The sequence below is a fragment of the Lissotriton helveticus genome, chromosome 2_1 (genome assembly GCF_964261635.1).
Source record: "Lissotriton helveticus chromosome 2_1, aLisHel1.1, whole genome shotgun sequence".
Classification (NCBI taxonomy): domain Eukaryota; kingdom Metazoa; phylum Chordata; class Amphibia; order Caudata; family Salamandridae; genus Lissotriton; species Lissotriton helveticus.
This window is the reverse complement of record NC_136059.1, coordinates 1,980,623,599-1,980,647,890: the sequence shown is the minus strand read 5'-3', so window position 1 is coordinate 1,980,647,890 and position 24,292 is coordinate 1,980,623,599.

The following is a 24,292-nucleotide window of genomic DNA, read 5'->3' as shown; positions in this document are numbered from 1 at the left end:
GGCTCAAACTTCACAAATCAAATAGACTAGCTCACATATGATTATGAATTTGACTTTTTCAGATTTACGTGCATCTATGGTTGAACATACATCAGAGGTAATTCCAATAGTGGATTGTCATCAGATTTAACAGGAGCTTCAGAATTTGGAGAATGTCCACTGAACTTTAAAATATACCCCACGTATTTTCCCAAACTCTGTGAGGCATTTATATTAATCTATTATTGTTTTCAATAGAAACATTTAGCTAAATTGATCCTAAGCCATTTTAAAATCACTAAAAGAAATTGTGTAATTCTAAAACATGTAGCTAAACATTTTTGAGCTTCAAATATATCTTTAAAAATATCCTTAAACAAATCTGGGCTCTGTAATAAGGCAAGCACGTTGCTTTAATCTTCAACTAAGACTATTAGTTCATTGTCATAATTATATGCTGGCTTTTCCTTATCAAATGATTCAACCCACTTTCTCCCTAATTGTTTGTATAATGGTCATCATAATAATAAGATTGGATTTTAAACCGTGCTGCAGTCTCATGTGTGGTGCAGTTCATTGCAATCTTGCAATTTGATCATGACATTTCACATTTTCGGAACTATCTATGGCCATTAGGCACATTAGCTGTTCATGTGTTAATGATCGGCATTTTTTCGCTGTTTCTATATGCACTGGAAGGTTTTGCTCCCTTTTACTGGTTTTTAAATGGCAGACCATTCAACCACCTGCTTTCCACTCCGTTGCCCTGCCAGTGATTTTTAACATGCATTCTGCTTCTCGAAATAAATTCATCATCAGTGGACCAATTTAGACCTAATTCTTTCAACAACTGTATGTTTTCCAAGAGATTTCAGTAAACAGCAGTCTTGATTTGTATGCATTTCTTTGTATCATTTTCCCAGGGCAACAAGGACACTTTGAACACAAAGGTTAGAAAGTGCTGTGCACTTTAAAAGGATAGAGGTAGGGAATATTGAAGCTAAAATACCAGCGGGTCACAAATATCATGCTCAGAAAATTGAGGCACCAAATAGCAAAGAGGTAAGTGCACAGATGGAGGTATGCATTTATTATTATTAACTCCACATCATACACTGTAGACACGTGTATCACCAAGCAGCAGGGAAGAATAAAATGATAATAACATCACGTTATTATCATTTTATTTTTCCTTTCTTGTACTGCTACACAGCAGCAGTGGGGCGATGCTCCTCTGCCTTAGCCGCCACTGTAACCAAGGTAGTATCCGCGGAGTTAGGTATAGAAAATCTATTCAAACTTACGGTTTGATAATTTGACTCTCGATATTCTGGTCACAATATTGTGACCAGTGAATATTCTGGCTTCGATATTCACAGCCCCCACAATTTATGAGCCTAATATATTATATTGCTGCATATCTTCTAGTCATTTTCCTAGATGCAAAAGCGGCAAATCTATAAAATTCTAGTCTGAAACAGGTACAGAGAAGACACAATTTGGTTTATGTAAACAAATTCATAATTGCCTACTACAAAGTTGCATGGCTTGGGCATTGTGGAAACCAGAGGCTCACCCCACGAAGGTCAAGTAGCACACAGTACTGTTTTTTTTACCTATTTTCATTTCTTTCGATCTCCTTGCAGTCCCCTCTCAATGTATTTTCCCCCTGTATGTGCATCTCTTCCCTGTCTCCCTCATCGTCCCCTTCAGCCCTTATCTCACAGTCCATATAGCCCGCATTCCCTTTGCTCATCTACTTGTCTCACGTCTCTCTCTGACTCCTCATCTCATCATGTCGGTGTGGGGGGTTAAACACAGCTGAGCACAACTCCTTAACAAAAAGTATTTATTAGGGCTACAAGAGTATCAGCAACAGACACATTTGCCCTAATGTAGTATGCCTGTCATACACTGTGTCTCTGGTATCGTGTGGACAAGTTAGCATGCATGGCATAGGCACACTTATGATGCCAAGCATGGTTTGTCCATGTGAGAGTGAACATGCTTTTTAGTGGAACCGCTGTCATAAATATTTGAACCTGATGTCTAAACACATGAGTCTATCATGCAATTAGGTCCCACACTGATGTCATGGTGAACCAAGTCACGCTCTGTTCCAGATATGGATTTCCCATAACCTTACAGGTGTAGCACAGTTTCTCCACTTGTTTAGGACCAACTGCTCACTCTTTTCTAAGACATTGGTCCTATAGACAAGGGTCTCTGCTTAGGTATTTGCCATTCAACCGTCCGGCAATGGAAGTGATGGCCAGTGTCCTGTTCTGCTCCCTGGAGGATTTGAAAGAGTCAATGGCCAAAGGAACACTGTCGTCTAGTGAAGATGCACATGTGGCACTGAGTAATCTGAACATCATTGCCCTTACTCAATGGCATTGTCCTCTGCCCTCATTGGGTGTATGCCGCATGTGTTCATATCAAGCAATTCCCACCATCACAGGCTGTTCACTTAGGGCCCAATTCAGAGCCTATGCAGTCGTGGTTGATTCTCTGCACTGCAGTTTTTCATTAGGGAGATTCTGCCCGGAGTGCGGAGATTCCGCCATGACTCCGGCGCATCCACCACAACTGAGAAGGCTCTTTGTGCATCGGACCATTAGCCTTCCCAGCTGGAGAGTACTTGGCATTGCTATCCTCTGCATCAGGGTCTCACACAGATCGCTGCTCCAAAGCAGATACTTGGTTGAGGCAGGATGTGCACATCACCCCTGCAGCAAAGTTTGTGACAGGCCTGATGCAATCAGTTTTACTGTATAAATGCCTGTAAGGACAGTTAGCTTTAAATTCCAATTCCAGTGACATACGTGCAGCCAGAATTTATCATTGTGAATGGTAGGCCAGTTCTTTTGGCCTGTGTGACGAAGAGTAATTAGAAATACAACAAATGAGAACTGTAGTACAGAAGAATTCTGGACTCGTGTAATACGTCTGCACTCGAGAATAAAACTTCGTCGTAAATTAACGAATTTGGTATCAAAAGACCGAGAATGACGAGTACATCATGCACAAGTATTTTCAGCATACCCGAGTGACGATTTCATCTTGGAATCGTCACTCTCATTCAGAACCCTTGGCTTCCATTTTGTGTATGGCAGCCATTTTGTGAGTTGCCCTTTACATAGGCTTATAATCCAGCTGAATTCGATCCCAGGAGGACACGTACACCTTGATCGACTTTTCCATGACCTATGCAAGTTGGAACCATTTCCCCAGGCCGGACCTGTTAGGTCAGTTCCTCTCCAGTGGCCGAGCAAGATAGCATCAGGGCTCAACAGGCCATAAAACCTTCCCATTGCGCACACACCTGCCGTATCTTGCTCACATCTGTCTTTACTCTTTTTGCTTCACTTGCTTTATGATGGGGAGGTGCCCGTTTTTATTGGGAGTCCGCCGATATCTGATGAAGGGTCGGTCCTCACCGGGTGATTTGTTATGGGCTGGACAAAGTGAAATATGGACATGTCATCATGACTCTGCTTTTTCCTTTGTATAGAAGCTATGTCAATGATCAACTGTAAAACCAAGAATGTTTGCCTGAAGCTTAAAATTCTGTATAAGAAGAGCAGCCTGATTTTGTAAATTGCGACAGTCTCCTGAGAACATACTCCCTGTGTGTTGTACTTCTAGGATGTTTGTTACCTTGGTTGCAGCCAATAAAATCGACCCTTCACTTCACCTAGAAGACTCTGAGTTTCTGTGGTCTGAATCAGGAAAAGGACTCGAGGTCTTTGGGTGTGTTTTCCCTGACACCGCTGGGTTACCGGTTAAGTACCGGTTCTGAAAAACCCAGTACCTCAGTTGGCACCCAACGTTTGGGGAGATTCCAGCGGTATCGGTCCAGCCAGAGGTTCGTGAGGAGCTTCGTGTGAAAATTCCGGAGGACGGCCAACCACTTCATCGACCCCTGCATGTCGACGTGGTCCGAAAGTCTTTGCTGCGAGATTCCCCGCTTCCCGACGGCTACGAAGGACTGCTGCCCTGGCTATCGCCCTGATTTGGACCCTTGAAGTTTGGTAGAGCGAAACACTGAGAATAGTCTTCTGGTGACTTCATCGATATTTCAGTTAAGTATAAGTGGAGCGTCTCCCAGTCCTTAGTTGGTCTTAGTTTGGGTATCCTTTAGGGACGTTTTGTTGGTACTTGCAAGCACCAAAACCAAGGGACTCGTGTATTCACGAGAAATATCGTAATCGATAATCCTTTGAAGTTTGGAACTAGACTAGAGAGCGAAGATGCCTGGTCTTAGACTTGGAAACTTATTTTGTATGGGTTGTAATGATAGGGACTCCCGATTGGAGGACTCATGTCCGGTTCCTCCGGTTGGAACTCCAACTTACGAATTATATGTGAAACATGGAGTAGGCCCCATCACATATAAGGAAGTGTGGATTAAATACACCAGAAAAGATGGTGTTTTAAAATGGCCCCAATATGGTAGCTTCGATATGGAAATTCTAAATAACCTCGAAGTCAAACTTTTCAAGAAGAAAGCCCGCCCGGCAATGTTTGACTCTTTCCGCCTATGGCGTAAGGAGGCTAGACAAAAGGAAATTAAATTAGAAAAGAAAAATAAGAGAGACGGGAATATTTCAGTAATGCAAGCTGCTTTGCAGTTTAAAGACAATGAAGAAGAACAGATAAGTGAGCAGTTGCACAGGCAACGTAAAATGGCAATAGATAAATGCTATCCAGTTTTGCCGCGTCCCAAGACAGATGCAGCAAAAGACATTGAGAAGGACCCGTTAATGGGCCATTTGTTAAGTTCGCCACCCCCCTATGCACAAACCGCCACGGCGCCTCCGCAACCCTTAGTTGCGCCGCCCATGGTTGTTATGCCTGCTCCTCTACAGCATCCACCAGTTACTCTTCAGCTGGCTTCTGCTCCTCTGGTGCAGCCTCCTCAAGGCCCACCGACTACATCCACTTCACTTATGCTGTCTGCGACTTTGCCTAGCGCACCTTCTATTTCTCCTAATACTCCCTCTGCTATTGCCTCTACTTCTGCCTTATCTCATCCCGTTTTTCCACCTGTTTTCCCTTCAGTTTCTCCTTCCGTTCGACAGAGAATGGCCAGCACTGTAACTAATATTTTCTCACCTCTCTTCGGGTCGCCTACTACGACCCCTAACACAGGACGAAGACAGTTGCGAAGTAAACTGCCTGACTACCAAGAGAGAGATGTATTGAATCGTTTAGCTCATAAATGGATTGTGGATACTGTAAAATATGACGTAGAGTCTGTCACGGAAGTTTTCCTTCAGTGGGAAGCACCGACACAGAGATACGTTTTTGAACAGATGTGTGTTTTCCTCTACGAAGATTTGGAAGACAATGATTTAGAATGCAACCCGCAGGAGTTGTGTCGTGTACGGTTTAAGTTTGGAGAAGGCATGATAGTAGGTCCTGATGTCAAACAGGCAATTGAGATATTGTTGTCGTATCGGAGTAAAGGTAACACTTCTGGATCGCAATCTGAGCGCGATACGCCTAGGAAAAAGGCGTGACAGTACCCCATGAGAGAGGTTCCCCCACAATGGAGAGAGGGTGACACGACTGTTAACCCACCTATTCTGCCACACTTTCAGCGTGTGTGGGTACATGTTCCGTGGAAGCGATCTGAAGTTTTAGCACTTAAACAGACATTACCTCATCCGCGCAAAAATCCGGCAGGATATTACAAAGAGTTGTCACAGACTGCTGGGTCATGTATAATGAATTTAGCCGATATCGATATGCTATTTGGGAATGTTGTTCCACAGCCTTTATGGAGTAAGATACGTCATACAGATCATGATCAGGAATTAGGTGACTCATGGGCTAATATCGCTACTGCAGATGCCCGACAAGTTGGTGGTGCTAAGCCTGAACCTTTGATAGCAGAACTACCTGGTAAAATACTTGATTACATGAAAACGATAATGCCTGCAATGCGTGTAAATTGGGATAAACTGTCTGCGTGTAAGCAGAAGAAAGATGAAACGGTATCAGATTTCTTCACCAGGTTTGAAGAAATTTTTGTCGACCACAGTGGTCAAGATATGAGCACAGAAGGTGGTCAGAGATTATTCGTCGATAAATTCGTGCACAATTTGCTTCCTGAGTTGTGTAAAAAGTTAAAGGATTCGGAAAGTTCTTGGGCAGTGTCGTCTTCAGCACAGATACTAGCTACAGCACAATATTACGAAAATAGAGACAAAGATGAAAAAGATAGAGCAGAAAAGAAGACCAAGGAATTGAAAACGAAGGCTTTGTTACAGCAAGCATATCCGCCACGTGATGGTGGCGGTCAGAATAATGGTGGTCTGAATAACTACCAGAGCAATTTTCAGCAGCCTCAACAGTATCAGAGGAACTCGCAAAGGGGCGAGTATTCTCAACCACGTGTCCCTGTAGGCCCCAATCAGTGTTCATATTGCAAGGAGGAAGGTCATTTTAAATATAGTTGCCCTGTCTTACTACAGCGCGCAAATGGTGCTTCTGGTGTAAGAGGTCGAGGTGCTCAGCAAGCGCCTAGAGGAAGAGGACACGGAAACGCCCCCCAGAATGCACGTCCCCTTCCACCTCAAGATTCTATGAATAAGTTCAATCAGCAGAATAACGCATCTGGTAGGACAGCTCTGTACTATACTGATGATTACTATACAGAAAATGAGAATTGGGAAGGTAATGATTGCTAGGACAGCCATAGACAAAGAGAGGGAGTCGTTTCAGTTCCAGTAGATCAGAGTGGACCATACATCGAGGTGATTACATCAGGTGTGTCAGAGCCTTTTCTGTTGGATACTGGTTCTGCGAAGAGTTCTATTATGCACTCCAAACTCCCTGGCGCACCTTTGTCTGGTGAAACGAATGTATCGGTAGGTTTTTCTGGCGCCCCGGTTAGAAACCCGATTTCTGACCCTTTGACTCTTTCTGTTGGCCCTGGTGAATTAGAAGCACCCCTTATTCTGACAACAGGTTGTGGCGAAAACTTGTTGGGATTGGATCTGTTAAAAAGATTGTATGCGACTTTGTACTGCTCTCCTTCGGGAGTGCAACTTACTCTAGGTAAGAAGGTGGTTTCTCCAATGTATTTGTCGAGAGACAAACTTCCAGCAGAATTGTCGTTTCTTCCAGATATTCTTTGGGCTACTGGTCCTAATGATGTCGGTCTTTTAGAAATTCCACCATATGTTGTAACATTGAAAGCCAATGTTCAAATGCCACGAATTCCCCAATATAGAATTTCTAGTGAAGGCGAGAAAGCGTTGCTAGCTATTGTTTATGAGTTAATAGAAAAAGATGTCATTGAAAAGACAAGAGGCAACATGTGCAATAGTCCTGTTCTACCTGTTTTAAAACGAACTGATCCATCTCATCCACCAGTGTACAGATTTGTGATTGATCTCAGAGAGGTGAATAAAATCGTTGTGCCACAATTCCCAGTTGTCCCCGACATTACTACATTATTGACTATGATCCCAGCTTCTGCCACATGGTTCTCGGTGATTGACTTGAAGAATGCTTTCTTCAGCATCCCCATTGCCGAGGAGAGTAGGGATATTTTTTCCTTCAGTTTAGGAGGACGAAGCTTCCGCTTTAAACGCGCTCCCCAGGGCTACTGTGAAAGTCCATCAATATACAGTCAAGCTCTAAAAACGCAGCTTGATACGATTGTTTTACCTAAAAGTGCTACTCTTGTACAGTACGTCGATGATCTGCTCATTGCTGCAGATACTGAGGAGATATGTAAGAAAGCCACATTGTCATTGTTGCGGCATTTGTGTGATCTGCATCACAAGGTGTCACTTTCTAAATTACAGTACTGCCGACAAGAAGTGACCTACTTAGGTCACCTCTTATGGAAGGAGGGAAGGAAACTGACCCTAGAGAGAATACAGGCAATAGCGAAACTGAGCGTGCCAAGAACACAGAGAGAAGTGCGTGCTTTCTTGGACATCACTTCGTACTGTAGACAGTGGATTCCAAATTTTTCGTTATTAGCCAAACCTTTGGTGGCATTAACGTGTAAAGCTACACCCAATCCCGTCCCTTGGTCTGAAGAGTGTCAGAAAAGTTTTTCTGAATTACGCACAGCATTATGTTCGGCTCCGGTGTTAGGTAACCCCAACTACAGTAAGCCTTTTACATTGTATGTCCACGAGAAGGAAGGTTATGCATTATCAGTACTGACTCAGTTATTTGGGGACAGACAACGTCCATGCGCGTATTTTTCGTCGACTTTTGATCCGGTAGCTAGAGCATTGCCAAGTTGTCTGAGAGCCACAGCGGCAGCAGCTGTTTCTATTAGACAGTCTGCTGGTTTAGTGATGAATAATACACTAGTTGTAATGGTTCCACATGCAGTAGACACGTTGTTGAACAGAACCAAGACACAGCACTTAACTAGTGCTCGATTGTCAGGTTATGAATTAACCTTGCTAGCCAGTCATGTGCACATACAAAGATGCAGTGTGCTAAACCCAGCTACGTTATTGCCAATCGTAGAAGAATCAGATGCTTCAGAACAGCATGATTGTCTTTTTAGAACAGAAGAAGAGACGAAAGGAAGAGTAGACCTCTTCGATTCTCCTCTTGCTGAATGTGATGGTACATTGTGGGTGGATGGTTCATATTTCAAGCTTCCGAATGGTGACACGACTGCAGCATATGCTGTCACGACTTTGCACACAGTTGTTGAAACTGCACGTATTCCACATAATTCAGCTCAAGCAGCAGAATTGATTGCACTCACAAGAGCATGTGTGTTGTCAAAAGGAATGAAAGTGACTCTCTACACCGACAGCCAATATGCTTTTGGTGTGGCTCACAGTTTTGGACGATTGTGGAAAGAACGTGGGTTCCTGACTTCGCATGGAGCTAAGATTCAGCATGGTCAGTTGGTGAATGAGCTTCTAGAATCACTGACCTTGCCTTTACAAGTGGCGATTGTGAAATGTAGTGCTCACAAGAAGGTGACTGATGATGTTGGTCGTGGAAATGCCTTTGCTGATGAAATCGCGAAAGAAACTGCAAGGAATGTGATGAGCCGAATGTATGTTGCAGGCCCTGCAAGATGGATTGGTGATGTGGGAATGTGTGAAGACACGATAGAGAGTGTGAAGTCCATTCAAGCTGAAGCTACAGACAAAGAGTTGAGCACGTGGAGAGAAAGTTCGGGTAGAATGGATGCGAATGGTTGTTGGATTGAATTGTCAGAGCATCAGAGATGGTTGATACCCGATGCGTACGTGCTTGCAGTAGTCACGATGGCTCATGGAATGGCTCACATCAGCGTGAAAGTGATTTGCAAGTTGTTGGCTCCAGTATGGCAAAATTCAGGAATTCCCAAGTGTGCAGAGAATGTCGTCAAGAGTTGCATGGTGTGTCTGCAACACAACCCTGGTAGGGGAACCCCAACTCCAGCTGGTCATTTTGCACCTCCTACGTATCCGTTTGAGGTTTTGCAGCTAGATTTCATACACGTGGAGAGGTGCAACAACTTAAAATACGTGCTCGTTGTTGTTGTTTGTGCTTTCTCAAGATGGGTAGAAGCATATCCCCTAAAAGACAATACTGCCTTATCCACAGCGAAAGCCCTCGTGAAAGAGTTCTTCCCGAGATTTGGAATGCCTAGAATGGTCTGGTCAGATAATGGGAGTGAATTTGTGGGTCGTGTGATGAAGAGAGTGTGTGAAGGGCTAGGTATTAGGCAGAAGTTCCACGCTGCAAATCATCCCCAATCAGCTGGATCAGTAGAATGTTACAATGGCACGCTTAAACTTAAATTGGCCAATATCCAAGCGAGCACAGGTCTTAAATGGCCTGACGCTCTACCCTTAGCACTCCTATCCACCAGAATGACTGTGCATTCACGAGTGAAACTTAGCCCTTATGAGATCGTCTTTGGCCGGCCAGCCAACATATGGGGAGTGCCTAGGCCCACTAAGTTCAGTGAGCTAGAGCACCCTGTTTTGCTTGATTACCTATATGAATTGACGGCTAAATTGCGAGTTTTGCATCAACAGGTCCATGACACCCTGCCTCCGGTCTCTGATACTCCGGGACACCCCATAAATCCTGGATCCTGGGTGTTGGTAAGGCATTTCCAGAGGACTAAGAACGACCAGCCCAGGTGGACAGGACCACACCTCGTCCTTCTCTCTACCAGATCGGCGGTTCGAGTGGAAGGGAAGAAGGCCTGGATACACGGGGTCCACTGTAAAAGGATCCCCCTACCCCTGCCGTATGACCAGTGGGTCCAGGAGGGTGCCGGCGACTCAGAGACGGACACCGTGCCTCGCTTCCTACCTTTCAGCGATGCACGAGTGAAAGGGACTAATTCTGAACGTGAAAGCGAGAACATTTTACAAGAGGCCGTGCCTCCATCAAAACGACTGAACACTACAGAGCCTGAACTCTTGTTTAAGGATCAAACAGCACCGGAAAAAGAAGATACAATTTGAGAACGAGAAATACGAACTAATAAAAATAATTTCTTTTTGCAATTTGAGACCAAAACCTATGGACAAATAAATATATTCTTTTCCCTCCCAAGTACTATTTTTGAAAAGCGCAGCTCTCCCATCTAGGAAACTTGCTTATTTTTGTTTTTCGGACCGCCATCCGGGTTCCGCTGCTAGGGCCGCGGTTGACAAAAGTCTTTGGAGTGCAGCTGACGACGTTAGGTCGGTAGTTCTGGTTGGTCCAAGGGAGTTGCCCTGGACTGACAGAAGCATCCCTTAGCAGAATCAACCTGCCACCGCGGGCAGCACTTTAGAGAGGATGGAGTTTCCCAATATGGAAAGACCTGCCAAACCTACAAACTTTAAACGCAAATTACGCAAAGTGATGACAACGAAGGGTCTTATAATATTGTGCATATGTATGTTATTCAGTATGATGATGTTTTTAATAAGTTACATTTTGTTCTCTTTTTGTGTAACGTTTGCACCCACTGCATTGCCCATTCCTCCTCCTACTGTTCCCTCTCATTCTTTCCACCCTCTTCCTGACCACGAATCCAATAGAAGGTTAGAGTTAATTAATAACTCCTTTGTTCAACTGTTACACCAACACCAACTAGTAATGAACACGACTAACTGTTGGGTATGTGGCCTTATGCCTCACACAACAGATAAAGGTATCCCTTACCTGGTTCTGCCTTTTAGTCATAATGGTTCTGTGTGGGCATACAGGACAATATTCATATATGCCCGTGAAGTCCACCCCCTACGTTCTATAAAAGATAACCCCAAGAATAGTGCTCTGGTTAGGGGTATAGTAGACATGATTAAGGGAGAAATCTCTTATGAAAATACCCCGAGCGACGAGATATTCGCATATGTAAATTGGAACGTGACCGGATATGAAGCCACTCTTAGTGTTAAACAGCAAGCTAAGGAATCACCCCCGATCTGGATTGTACCCCATCAGGGTCACCTGTGTCTGCAAGGTACTGGCAAGAATCCCAGAGCTCAGTTAGGGAAGAGTGTCTGTACAGGAACCTATGTTTTTGGATCTCAGACTTCCCCTGCGTTTCTAGCAGCTAAGGGTACTTATTTCATCTGCCATGATAGAGCCTATACATGGTTGCCCCCTGACTTTTCGGGCTCATGTTTTGTTTCATTCCTGTTACCTCCCACCTACACAGCAGCGGCAGATTACCACAGGACAAGGGTAGTTAGAGGTGTCTTGAGTAAAGAAGACACTGCAGGTCAAGAATTTGGGGACTTTGCAAAGGGTTTTCTGCCGTTCTGGGGATCTATGGCTAACAGCAGGAACATAAGGCAATTGACAAGGGTAGTTGAGTTCACCGTGATTGAAACTGCTGGTGCCCTTAGTAACCTGACTGCTGAGCTCCAGTCGGATCGTCTTATGACCCTTCAGAACAGAGTCGCATTAGATGTCATCCTTGCAGACCGAGGTGGAGTATGCAGATTGATCCAACCGAGTTGTTGCATTTTCACCCCAGATAACGCTCCAACCGTGTACCAGGCCATCTCCAACCTACATTAGATTTCCGAATCTATTCATGTGGATAAAGGAGATTGGTCGTTAATGGGATGGTTCTGGGAACTGATATCCGCCTGGGGATGGAAAACTCTGATGGTCATTGGGATGGTCTTAGCCATTCTTTTCCTGTTCTGTCTGTGCGTGCAGTGTGCTCCTGCAATATGTGGCCTCTGTGCTACATCATGTGTAAGGAAACTTGTATCAAGAGACGAACTAAGTAATAGAATGATGTTACAGCAACATCTCAATGACTTTAGGAATATAGACCTGGACTCAGATTAGCATGAGATTAGGTTAAATTGCCTATGTAAGGGCAAAAGGAGGGATTGTAGTACTGAAGAATTCTGGACTCGTGTAATACGTCTGCACTCGAGAATAAAACTTCGTCGTAAATTAACGAATTTGGTATCAAAAGACCGAGAATGACGAGTACATCATGCACAAGTATTTTCAGCATACCCGAGTGACGATTTCATCTTGGAATCGTCACTCTCATTCAGAACCCTTGGCTTCCATTTTGTGTATGGCAGCCATTTTGTGAGTTGCCCTTTACATAGGCTTATAATCCAGCTGAATTCGATCCCAGAAGGACACGTACACCTTGATCGACTTTTCCATGACCTATGCAAGTTGGAACCATTGCCCCAGGCCGGACCTGTTAGGTCAGTTCCTCTCCAGTGGCCGAGCAAGATAGCATCAGGGCTCAACAGGCCATAAAACCTTCCCATTGCGCACACACCTGCCGTATCTTGCTCACATCTGTCTTTACTCTTTTTGCTTCACTTGCTTTATGATGGGGAGGTGCCCGTTTTTATTGGGGGTCTGCCGATATCTGATGAAAGGTCGGGCCTCACCGGGTGATTTGTTATGGGCTGGACAAAGTAAAATATGGACATGTCATCATGACTCTGCTTTTTCCTTTGTATAGAAGTTATGTCAATGATCAACTAAAACCAAGAATGTTTGCCTGAAGCTTAAAATTCTGTATAAGAAGAGCAGCCTGATTTTGTAAATTGCGACAGTCTCCTGAGAACATACTCCCTGTGTGTTGTACTTCTAGGACGCTTGTTACCTTGGTTGCAGCCATTAAAATCGATCCTTGACTTCACCTAGAAGACTCTGAGTTTCTGTGGTATGAATCAGGAAAAGGACTCGAGGTCTTTGGGTGTGTTTTCCCTGACACCGCTGGGTTACCGGTTAAGTACCGGTTCTGAAAAACCCAGTACCTCAGAACATGCACCAATGAGCATCACTCAATTGCCAAGAACCTTCTTTTTAGTATTTTTATACTTTCTGGTGCAGTGAGGTCCCACAGTCAAGACTTACTAATGGGGAGTGAAGTGATATGGAAAGCCTAGTTCAGTTACATTTCCCTCTCACAATGAGTGTATTGTCCCATAAGGAGTATTCCTTTTGTAATGGAAATTTGACATTATTTACATTACGTTGATATGCTTAGTAACTTCACAAAGCCTGATGGCATCAATAACAGTGGGATCAAAATTAGTCTTTACTCTGTAAAGGGAGAGGGTATGGTGTAACGGACTGGGCTGCTGATTTCGGAATCAGTGGGAACTAGGTTTGAGTCTTGGGTCAGTGTTAACATGCTGTGAATCTGGACAAATCTCTTAATCGCCCTGTGCGTACAATTAAGTGCCTTCAGACCCTCACAGGTGATTTGCCATGCTTTACAAACCCTGGATTGATTGATTGAACTTGTGCTTTAACAGACTCTGTATGTTGTCTATGACAGAGATAACATTTCAATGCTGAGGCATTTTATATCCAAAACATCTCTCCTCAGAGCACAAGACAAAGGACTGTCATACTGTTTGAAGAACTTGAAAGAAGACGGGATATTCTTGCCTTGAACCCAGGACCCCGGAAGTGACTCCAATTGTCTTTTGGCTAACCTCCTGCCTGAGCTATACAGACACAACAAGGTTCCAGAAGTCTTTCTGCAACCTCCCAGCTGACCAGTTCCAACTGGTCCTGTTATGGTCACTACTTCTGACCTCTGTTGGAGTGAATCCTAATACCCCGGTGATGCCCCTTATGGGATTTTTCTCGATTTGGTGTCCAATTCTCTATTTTTCAAAATTGGTTGGAATTTTTCTTGTGTTGTATTACTGTTTGAGTGCAGCATAAAGCCTGACTGCTCTGTGCCAAGCTACCAGAGGGTCGAGCACAGGTTTATTTAGTGACTATGGTGGTTCACTCTGACAAGTATTGTGATTATCATTTGAGGTGGGTATTCACCCCCTTAACTGATTCTTAACTGGCACTTGGGACATAATCGATGATAAAGCATTGAATATCTTCCTAGTTCCAGACTGCATGGTGGAAAAGTATCACTTCATCTAAACTGACAAAAAGACTTGGCCTTTTAACAGCTTGCCCCCATAATCAAAATCACACCCAGCCAGTGAGAAAGGTGGCATAATTTTAACATTTCCCCTGGGCAAATAGTTATTATTCGGTGTGCTACCACAAGGCTGTGTATTCATTCTCAAAGCTCAACTAATCACATTTTAATGCACTATTGTAGTGAGACTTGGCTGAGATTATGAAACCAATAATTTATAAAGAAACAGCTTTATCGAGTTTCATTATGGAGTTTCATTATTGTTTTCTTTTCTTTTTACGTGCAAAAATGATTAAAAAGGTGCAGCTCTGCTGCACATAACTGGATGGGATTTCTTCTTGTGTTTTTTAAATCACTGTTCCATTGGAATTGTTCGGCAATATAATTTTTAGTAGAACGACGACTCAAAGTAAAAGTAAGTTTCAAGTTGATGTGTAATCCATATCTATTATTGGTTGATTGCCTCCTGTTTCTGTTTTCTCCACTATTAACGTGATTATTGAATACACACATGGGCTTATTTACTTCACTTTTCCCCATCACTTTTTCCCATATTAAAAGTGACGCACCGGTGGCACAAGGTATTTGTTAATAAGCCCTGTAGTGTTTTCCTAAAGGAGTCAGGATAATATTGCAATATTTTGGACTGAGACAAAGACTAGCTCAGTTGTCATTCTTGCTGGCTTAATAATAGAGATGGGGAAAAGTGATTTTGTTCTGCTTTACCATTACAGTCCGGGGGCCAAATCTGCACCCTCAAAAGCACACTTGCTAATATGCAAAAGTGGGCAGCATGCACTGACTAATGCCACTGTAAATTAATCATACACAAATATTAATCTCTGAATTTTCATCAATTATGGTAGTTTTTAGAAAAACCAAGTAAACAAACGTGGATTGTGGGCAACCGCTTTTTAGGTCTGGCGTTGGAGAAGACTATGGGGCCCGTTAGGATGGCGGTTGGAAAATCACCCTGACCGCCATGGAAGCGGAAAACAACCGTCCACCGGGACCGTGGATAAACCGGCGGTCAAATTAGGCTCAACCGCCAAAAAAGACTGACCGCGGCGGTTGCGGGCAAATAGAAAACGCCCATTGCCGGCGGTGATGTGCACAATCTGACCGCGGCGGTCAGAAACGCAGCAGAAAATGTACAAGCCGCCGCAAGCATAGCAGAGACACCGCGCAGGAAATTAGGATATCCCCAATGCACCCGCGGTACGATCCGCTGTCTCCGACCGCTGCAGTCACACACTGGAGTGAATGGGAGAGCCAGTGGAGGAGCTGCAGCATAGCCACCACAGGGGACGATCCATAGAAAACATGGCGGACGATGCAAAACCCCCAAAATAATGCCAAACATTGCACAAATCAAAGTAACCATGCCCCCCAAATACACAAAACACATCCCAATGAAACAAATACATGCCAAACAGAAACAGAAAATTCCCAGGACAACACCCACAACTCACCTGACAGCAAAACCCCATTTGGACCACAATCCTTTGCAACACTCCAGAAGAGAAGGGCATCCCCCAGATCTGAGAGGAGAGGCAAAAGAACACAGCACACTCATAACCATCAACACCACCACCATCACACCAGCACCAACAAGCCCTCAGCACATAACATACCTCACACACCAACATCACACCCACCAACCGCATTCCTGCACCAACAAACACTTTGCACACCACACATAAAATGCCCAAATTCACAGAGAGTGAGTTGACAGTGATGGTAAATGAGATAGTCAGAGTGGAACCACAACTGTTTGGTAGCCTGGTCCAACAGATACCATTAGCCACAGGGACTCAAATGTGGGAGAGGATAGTACAAAGGGTCAATGCAGTAGGGACCACCCCGCGATCCAAGAAGGAGATCATGAAGCGGTGGCATGATCTGAAGAGGGTTGTCAAAGAGAGGAGGAGCAAGAACTGGGAGCTGGCTAACCGGACTGGCAGTGGCCCTCCCATCCCATCGAAAACTTTCACACCATGGGAGGAGAAGGTGCTTGCCATACTGCATCCCGAGAGTCTCACAGGAGTGTCTGGGGGAGTGGAGGCTTATAAGTACAAACAAATGTTAACCAACACTGATATGTACTGTCTTGCACAATCAAAAATCCACACCACCCAAGATAAATCCCATCCATCTGCACCACACACCCACAAAAACCTGTCTCACAGATCCAACCTTCACTCACTCCCATTTATCCTAAACGTAGCTAGCAATATTACCATGGGAGCATGAGCACAGGCAGCCTGCACTAATACTCCCACCATGCCCCCTGGCCTACACCCCAGCAGGATGGAGCACCCCCTCCCACCCAGAAGCAGTTGGAAGCTATTGCATAGTTTACCTTCACCTAACAGGTAGGTAGCCATCCTGCCTGGGAGGCCTGTTTGGGGGAGGGAGGCCTATACCACTACTCCCATCATGCCCCCTGGCCCACACCCCAGCAGGATAGGGTACTCCCTCCCACCCAGAAGCAGTTGGAAGCCATTGCATTGTTCACCTTCACCTAACAGGTAGGTAGCCATCTTGCCTGGGAGGGTGTTTGGGGGTGGGAGGCGTGGACTACTTCTCCCACCTTGCCCCCTGGCCCATACCCCAGCAGGATGGAGCCCTCCCTCACCCCACCCACAAGCCTATGTCAGCCATTACATCACCCTCATCAAACTAACAGGTAGGTAGCCATCTTGCCTGGGAGGTCTGTTTGGGGGAGGGAGGCCTGTACCACTACTCCCACCATTCCCCCTGGCCCACAGCCTACCAAGATGAAGCCCTCCCCCCACACCACCCAGAAGCAGTTGGAAGCCATTGCATAGTTCACCTTCAAGTAACAGGTGCGCCTGGGTGGGAAATTCCGTTCGCGGAATTTACGAAATTTGGGTAGTTTGCGTTCCGCAGAGAACGCGAAATTGCCCAAAAGTCTGCATTCCGCGAAATTTTTCCTTGTTCGCGTTCTCAAAATGCGTGTTCGCGAGATATTTCCCCCTGAGCACGCAAACAGCGATTGCGAACAGGAAAAAAGCAACCACGAACAAGCAATTTCTGTGTGTTCGCAGAGATTTTTGACCGCTTCGGGATATTTGCGTAACGCGATTGCGCAAATTCCGCACCCCTAGTAACAGGTAGGTAGCCATCTTGCCTGGGAGGCCTGCACTACTACTCCCACCATCTCCCCTGGCCCACACCCCAGCAGGATGGAACCCTCCCCCACCCCACCCACAAGCCTGTGTCAGCCATTACACCACCCTCATCAAACCAACAGGTAGGTAGCCATTTTCCCTGTGAGGTCTGTTTGGGGGAGGTAGGCCTGTACCACTACTCCTGCCATGCCCCCTGGCCCATACCCCAGCAGGATGGAGCCCTCCCCCCACACCACCCAGAAGTAGTTGGAAGCCATTGCATTGTTTACCTACACCTAACAGGTAGGTAACCAGCTTTCTTGTGAGGTCTGTTTGGGGGAGAGAGGCCTGTATCACTACTCCCACCATGCCCCCTGGCCCACAGCCTACCAAGCAGTTGGAAGCCATTGCATTGTTCACCTTCATCTAACAGGTAGGTAGCCTGTACGTGCACCCACACATTAGTCACTGATGAAATGCTGCCATATTGCAACACCAGCCCTTTCATTGCACAAATATGCACACCGACCCCGCTTGACATGCACAGTGTGGACACAGGAAAGCAAAGGGAACTGCCACTGCTACCAAAGAGTCACACACCAATGTACATGCACAAGTAAGACTGGGCACAACCATGCACAGCACACACTGATGAGTGCACTGCCAGGTGGCCCAATCAGCAAGGACCATTTCAATATTTAGAAAGCAGGTGTGGGCTCATAAATCTAAATATGTACATGACAGGACAAAGTCATGCAGTACAATACAATGCCCAGTCCCTGGCCAGATGTGACGTCTGCCAGGTCAGATAAATCAACCAGGAGACAACAATGAAAAGATGTTGTGCTGATCCCTACATGGCAACAGGTCCCTGTGAACAAGATTTCTGCACGATTTGCATGGTATGCAATCATACTTCACAACATGTACAAGTAATGTATGTACCTTTGCAGCATGTTAGGAGGCACAGTAGTACACATAGAAAATGATGTGAAGATCAGTCAATTGTATAGTATACAGACAGTGGATGACACACAGCTAACACAATGCTTGCAGAATGTACAACAATGGCCATTCCCCATAAATCCACAGGTGACCAAGAACTTACTGCTGATGACAACACCAATGACCAGCAGAGCCAGTCTCCCCGGGTACATGGACTCTCAGATGTAGACTCCCAGGATTTTCAGGACGATGAGCTCGAGGCCGGCCCATTTGGTGTGCCAGGGAGTAACAGGTCCCAGGACCCCATCCTCCCCTCCCATCTTGCTGCAAAACCAACTGCACAGCAGACCCCTGCTGTTATGGCCTGTGCATCCATCGCCATCACCACCAGCACCACCAGTGCCACCTGCAACCCCCTCTTCTGTCCCAGGAGATGAGCACCTCACACCAACAACTGAGGACGGCAAGGAGAGTGTGCGGGGACCCACAGTGGCTAGGCGATAGGTCTGTGGCAGCAGGGCAGGTGGGAGGGCCAGGGTCACCCCCAGACACCAAGAGTCTGGGGCCCCATCCTTGGAACACATTACCAGAGTCCCTGGGGCATACGAACAGGCCCAGGGACAAACTGGCCGGTCGGAGAATCTTTTATGCGAGCTCATCTTGCTGATGAGGTCCATCGACACACGCATTGAACAAATGGTGAACCTCATGGGCCAGCAAGTGGCATTACTCAGGGACAGGCCTGTGTCCCAACCAATACCTACACCCCCCTCTTGTGGGCCACAGGATGACAGTTCACCATCCTCCCCTGCGGCCACAGAGAGGGGTGAGTCCTCAGATGCCACTGGTACCACAGCAGGGCCCCCCAGCCAAGCGACCAAGGGGCCATCCTAAGAAGAGCCTGGGAGTCTCTGGATGCAAAGCACCAGCCAAACGCCAGTCAAGGAGCCAGCCCTGATGGCAACCATCTTCCCTACTGCATTGACTGTTTGGACTGTCCTTCCCCACACTGCCTTGTGGATGGCACCTGTCTGTTGGACTGGGTCACCACATCAGTGTGGTATCTATTCTTTCATCTCATTTACCATGACTGAACTCACTGCTCCATCACCACCTCTATGTAAATCTGCCCACTCCCCTCACATTTCAACTTTGTAAATAAAATACCTTAAACACTTTTATTGTGTCAGCTTTGTCTTTAGCGCAGGATGTACAGTCTACAAAATGTACATGATGTATCCGAAGTATGTACTGTATGTAGGCAAGGATAAGTTTTAGGCACCTAGGGAAACACAACAGAACAACATTCACTGGTGTGAGTGTGGCATCACAGACATTACACTACACCAACCATCTACATAAGCCAACATGCAGACAACACCATGGGCAAAAAGTGTCAACAATAACGTCCCATATACGTTCACAGTCACATATCCACACACAGGTGACTTACATCTGGCTGTTCATGCCATTCGCACACAGCCCTTCATGACAACAGCAATCTCACCAGACAATGTAAATGTTGGACTTCGTCACCCACCTTCAAGTGAATTAGCGGGTGATGAGCTATTGAGACATGTCACCACCTTCCTCCTCTCCACTGTCCTCATCACTGGACTCAGGTTGTTGTGCAGGTGGGGATCTTGGGTCCTCATCATCATACAGGAGCAATGGAATCTCCTAGCGAATGGCCAGGTTGTGGAGCATGCAGCATGCCACTACGATCTGACACACCTTCCCAGGCGAGTATACCAGTGCACCTCTGGTTTTGTCAAGGCAGCGGAAACGTGACTTGAGCAGACCAAAAGTACGTTTGGGCCACACAGAGGGCACACCTCCCGATTTACAATAAACGAGTGGCTCAAACACCACATAGGTCAATGTGAATGCACATAGTTAAATAGCCACATTTCACATGTGTACGCCTGGGTGCGTGGCATCCAGCCAATGTGTGACAAATCAACACCACTGTCTCATACTCATCTGCTGTACCTGTCACACCTCAATGCATCATTCTAACTTGACACTCATCCACAACACAGTGAACACAGTTGGAGGTGAACTGACAATTGCGTCTATGAGCAGACAGAAGAGCACTAGTAAGTAACTACATCATACAGTGAGACAAGCCTTGCCGAGGTCATCACTGCCCCTGAACACATTGATATGTGTACACATTATAGAGTCCACTACAACACTGTCCTGCCTCATCAACCAGCTAATGCATTCATGACATGTTAGGGTCTACAGACCAATGTACATCATACTTACACAACCATGGCATGTGTAGGCACCAGTGGGGTCAATGGAACATTGGCATTGTGTGCACAAAGATGTGCCCTCCACCATGTGGCCACTGTGCATTGTTGATGTGCTCCCAATGGACATTGCAATTGTATGCGCCCCAAATCGCGGTAGCTACTGCCTGACCCCGGCGGTGTTTCACCTGCACCCCCTGACACAGGTGCGGTAGTCATTGGCATGAAGAGATGCCCAAATGGCGGTTGGCATGCTCCGCCACCCAAATCGTGGTACCTCATGTCAATGTATGTCCCCCAATCGCTGTAACCCCTGCTTGGCCCCGGCGGTGTGTCACAGGCACCCCCGTGACACACACCACGCTGTGTGTGCCCCTGTTGTCCATCTCAGTGTAAACCCAGATGGTCAGCACAGTGCCCGCCCACCAAGACGAGGTCACATCACTTCACTTACTATGTCCTTACTAATGTCTTTTCACAGTCAAATCCAACTATGCACCCTCTCAGCCCTGTAGAATTGCTCACAACCACACGTGTGTAGATATATATTTTGTTTGTAAGTCCATGCCCCTCAATGTCCCAAACAACATACTGATATATTCACAGGCCATGGACATTGAGTGCTGCACAGTCTTGCACACAGTGAGTCTACCCACAGACACAGCTCGATATGTGATGTATGTTGTGGACTGACATGCAAAGGACTGGAGATATGTGCAAGCCACATAGGGGTTCAGTGCTGTCATCCTGCATGTGTGTGAGATGTGCAGGGACTGTGTACGCCCTCATAAATGCATGCTGTCACATCAGCTTAGCCCATGCAGAATGCCCATATGAGATGTACCCCAGGGTGGGATGGACATAGATTAAATTTCGTTATGAGTTTGTGTCTTGCTACCGTACTGAAAGATGTTGGTACATGACACTGTGTCACTGATCATTTCCCCCTCTTGTCCCCATGCCTGCAGCTGAAGGTACACCAGCGTAAGGTGTGAGCTCTGGGGGTATCTAACCGACGACGCACCCACTGCCACAAGAGGTGGGACGACATCAGCCGGCTGGCAAAGAACGTGGCAGAGATGAGCTTTAGGCTGCTCCCTCGCACTGGGTGGTTGGCACGGCGCAGCATGACACCACTGAAGGGCCGCATCTTGGCAGTGGCTTATCCTGAGCTGGGTGCACATCTGAAGGAGCATCAGCAAGGCAGGGGTGAGTATTTGGGGAGGGTGACTTTGGCTGTGAGGGGATGCATGTGTGCAGGGCCTGTGCCAACGGTGGCCTATGTGATATTGGTGGAGTGGTGCAGTGCAGTGTCATGTAAGTGGCTCCTGGGATGGGTGCCAGTGTAATGCATTTGCCCGAACTGTTCTTACAAAGGTGATCCTTCCTGCTGTGCATTCCCATTGTCGTATGTGTTATGGGTTATTCAGCATTGGGGTAGTCTGGGGAATTGAATTGGGAGTAAACAGCAGTGTTCCCAATCTGAGTGTGACTTCATCTATGCGTACATTGCATGCACCATGAATGTTGAGGCCTACACATCTGACAACAATGTGCACTAGTCTTTGGGCCCCAGAGATCTACATGGTGGTTGGCATGGGCTATTTGCTATTGTGAACTGTCATGTCGTAATCGGTATCTGTGTGGTCCCCTCCTGTTCCATCCAGGTCTGTCAGTGGCAACAAGTGGTGTGCCCACATCATGTCCCTAGGTGTGCGCAGAGGTAATTGTGTGTCTGGTAGACTTCCGTCACAGCATGGTGTTGTGCTGTGTGGCCATGACATGGCTCAGACATGACAGATAATCAGGGTTACATCCACTTTTGGGGTCTATGTAGGAGTGTCTGCAATTCGAAACGTGTCCCTGCATCCCGCTCATACAGATTCACCTGTGGTTGCGGAGGGACAGGAGCTGGACACCAGTGGTGGTGAGACTAGCACAACAGCTGCACAGGAGCCCAGTGACACAGATGTCACCAGTGCCTCAGAGGGTGACCGGAGTCTGCAGGAGGAATCCCAGCCTGAGACGCAAAGTACCACATCATCTGATGCGAGCGGGGATGCATCCATGTTTGTGGGCACAGGTAATGGAGACTCTGCATCATCTTCTACCACACAGCGGCCAGTGCCCACCCTCCCATCCACTTCCTCTGGTACTGCCCGTGTCCGTGCCAGTAAGACATGGATCTGCACCTGTCCCCCCTGCTGCCCTCAGTCCAGAGTCGGTTGAGCTTTTGCACCAGCTTTGTGTGGGCAAGACAGCTCTCCTCAATGCCTTCAGTGACCATGACAAGAAATTATCCCAGGCTGTTGCTTACATGGAGGGATACATTCCGACGTGGGTGGGCTGCACATTACTGTCCAGGCCTTATCCTCCACAGTGATGCCTGCCCTTCAACTGGCACATACTCCCATTCCTGCTCCAGTGCCTTTGTCCACCCCCCAGGTAGTGGCCACATCTGATGATAGTGACCACGGATCACATACATCACAGTCACGATACAGCACACTGAGCACACAGCAAAAACAACCCAAGCGGTCCCACCCGCAGACACCTTCCCCACAGAAGAGCAAAGCCAGCCCAGAATGCATTGTCAAAAGCCCATCAGTCAAAATCAAGGCCCAAAAAAGCAAAGAAGCAGACCTCTGGCTCACATGCCTCAGAGACATCCCCAGCCAAGGACTATCCTGTCCCTAAAGCATCACGCAAAGAGAGGCATGCAGTTTCTGTGATCACTGAGGAGGTGGTGCATGGCAAGGGTTCACCTAATAAGGGCTCAGAGGCACATGCCCCCACCACCTCGACTCCTATTCCAAGCCCAGTGAAGCAGGGGAAGGAGGGCACTATAGGGGGTACAACTGGCAAAGAGGGGAAGAAGGGCCAGAGGCGAAGCCAGACGAAGCATTCCGCAGTATCCAGCACATCCCCAGAGGGAGTACCAGTGTCTGTTCCTGATCCAGCTTTATTGGTGTGTATGCGTGTTGTGTCCACACCACTTCCCATTAATCCCAGTACAGGGAAGCCATTTTTCAAATCCCCAAGAAGTGGAAAGGTACCCCTCAAACATCTCCCACCCACACTGTGTCACAGGTCTGCATGACTCCACCTCCACGTGCCACTACACCAACTGGTCCAAACAGTCCTCCAGCTTGCCAATTCACCGATAGCCCTACCTCACCTGGGCCTCTCTCTCCCCAGTCAAGTGCCCCTGCTGTCCCCGATATACAGCCAGCTCCCAATCCGCCTGTCAGCCAAGTGTGAGTGGTAGTCCCCCTCACACACCTGTCTCTCACACAGGTGGGCCTGTACTGCCCATTGTTGTCCTCCATGGAAGGGTACAGTCGCACATACTCCCTGTGCAGCCTCTCATGTACTGACTCTGCACTTTGCCCTGCCCACTGGCCTTGTTATTCACTGTTGTTCTGGCCTTGCCTGTGCAGCTTCTCATGGACAGACTCTGCACGTTGCCCTGCCCACTGGCCTTGTCATTCACTGCTGTTCTGGTCTTGCTTGTGCAGCTTCTCATGTACTGACTCTGCACGTTGCCCTGCTCACTGGCCTTGTCATTCACTGCTGTTCTGGCCTTGCCTGTGCAG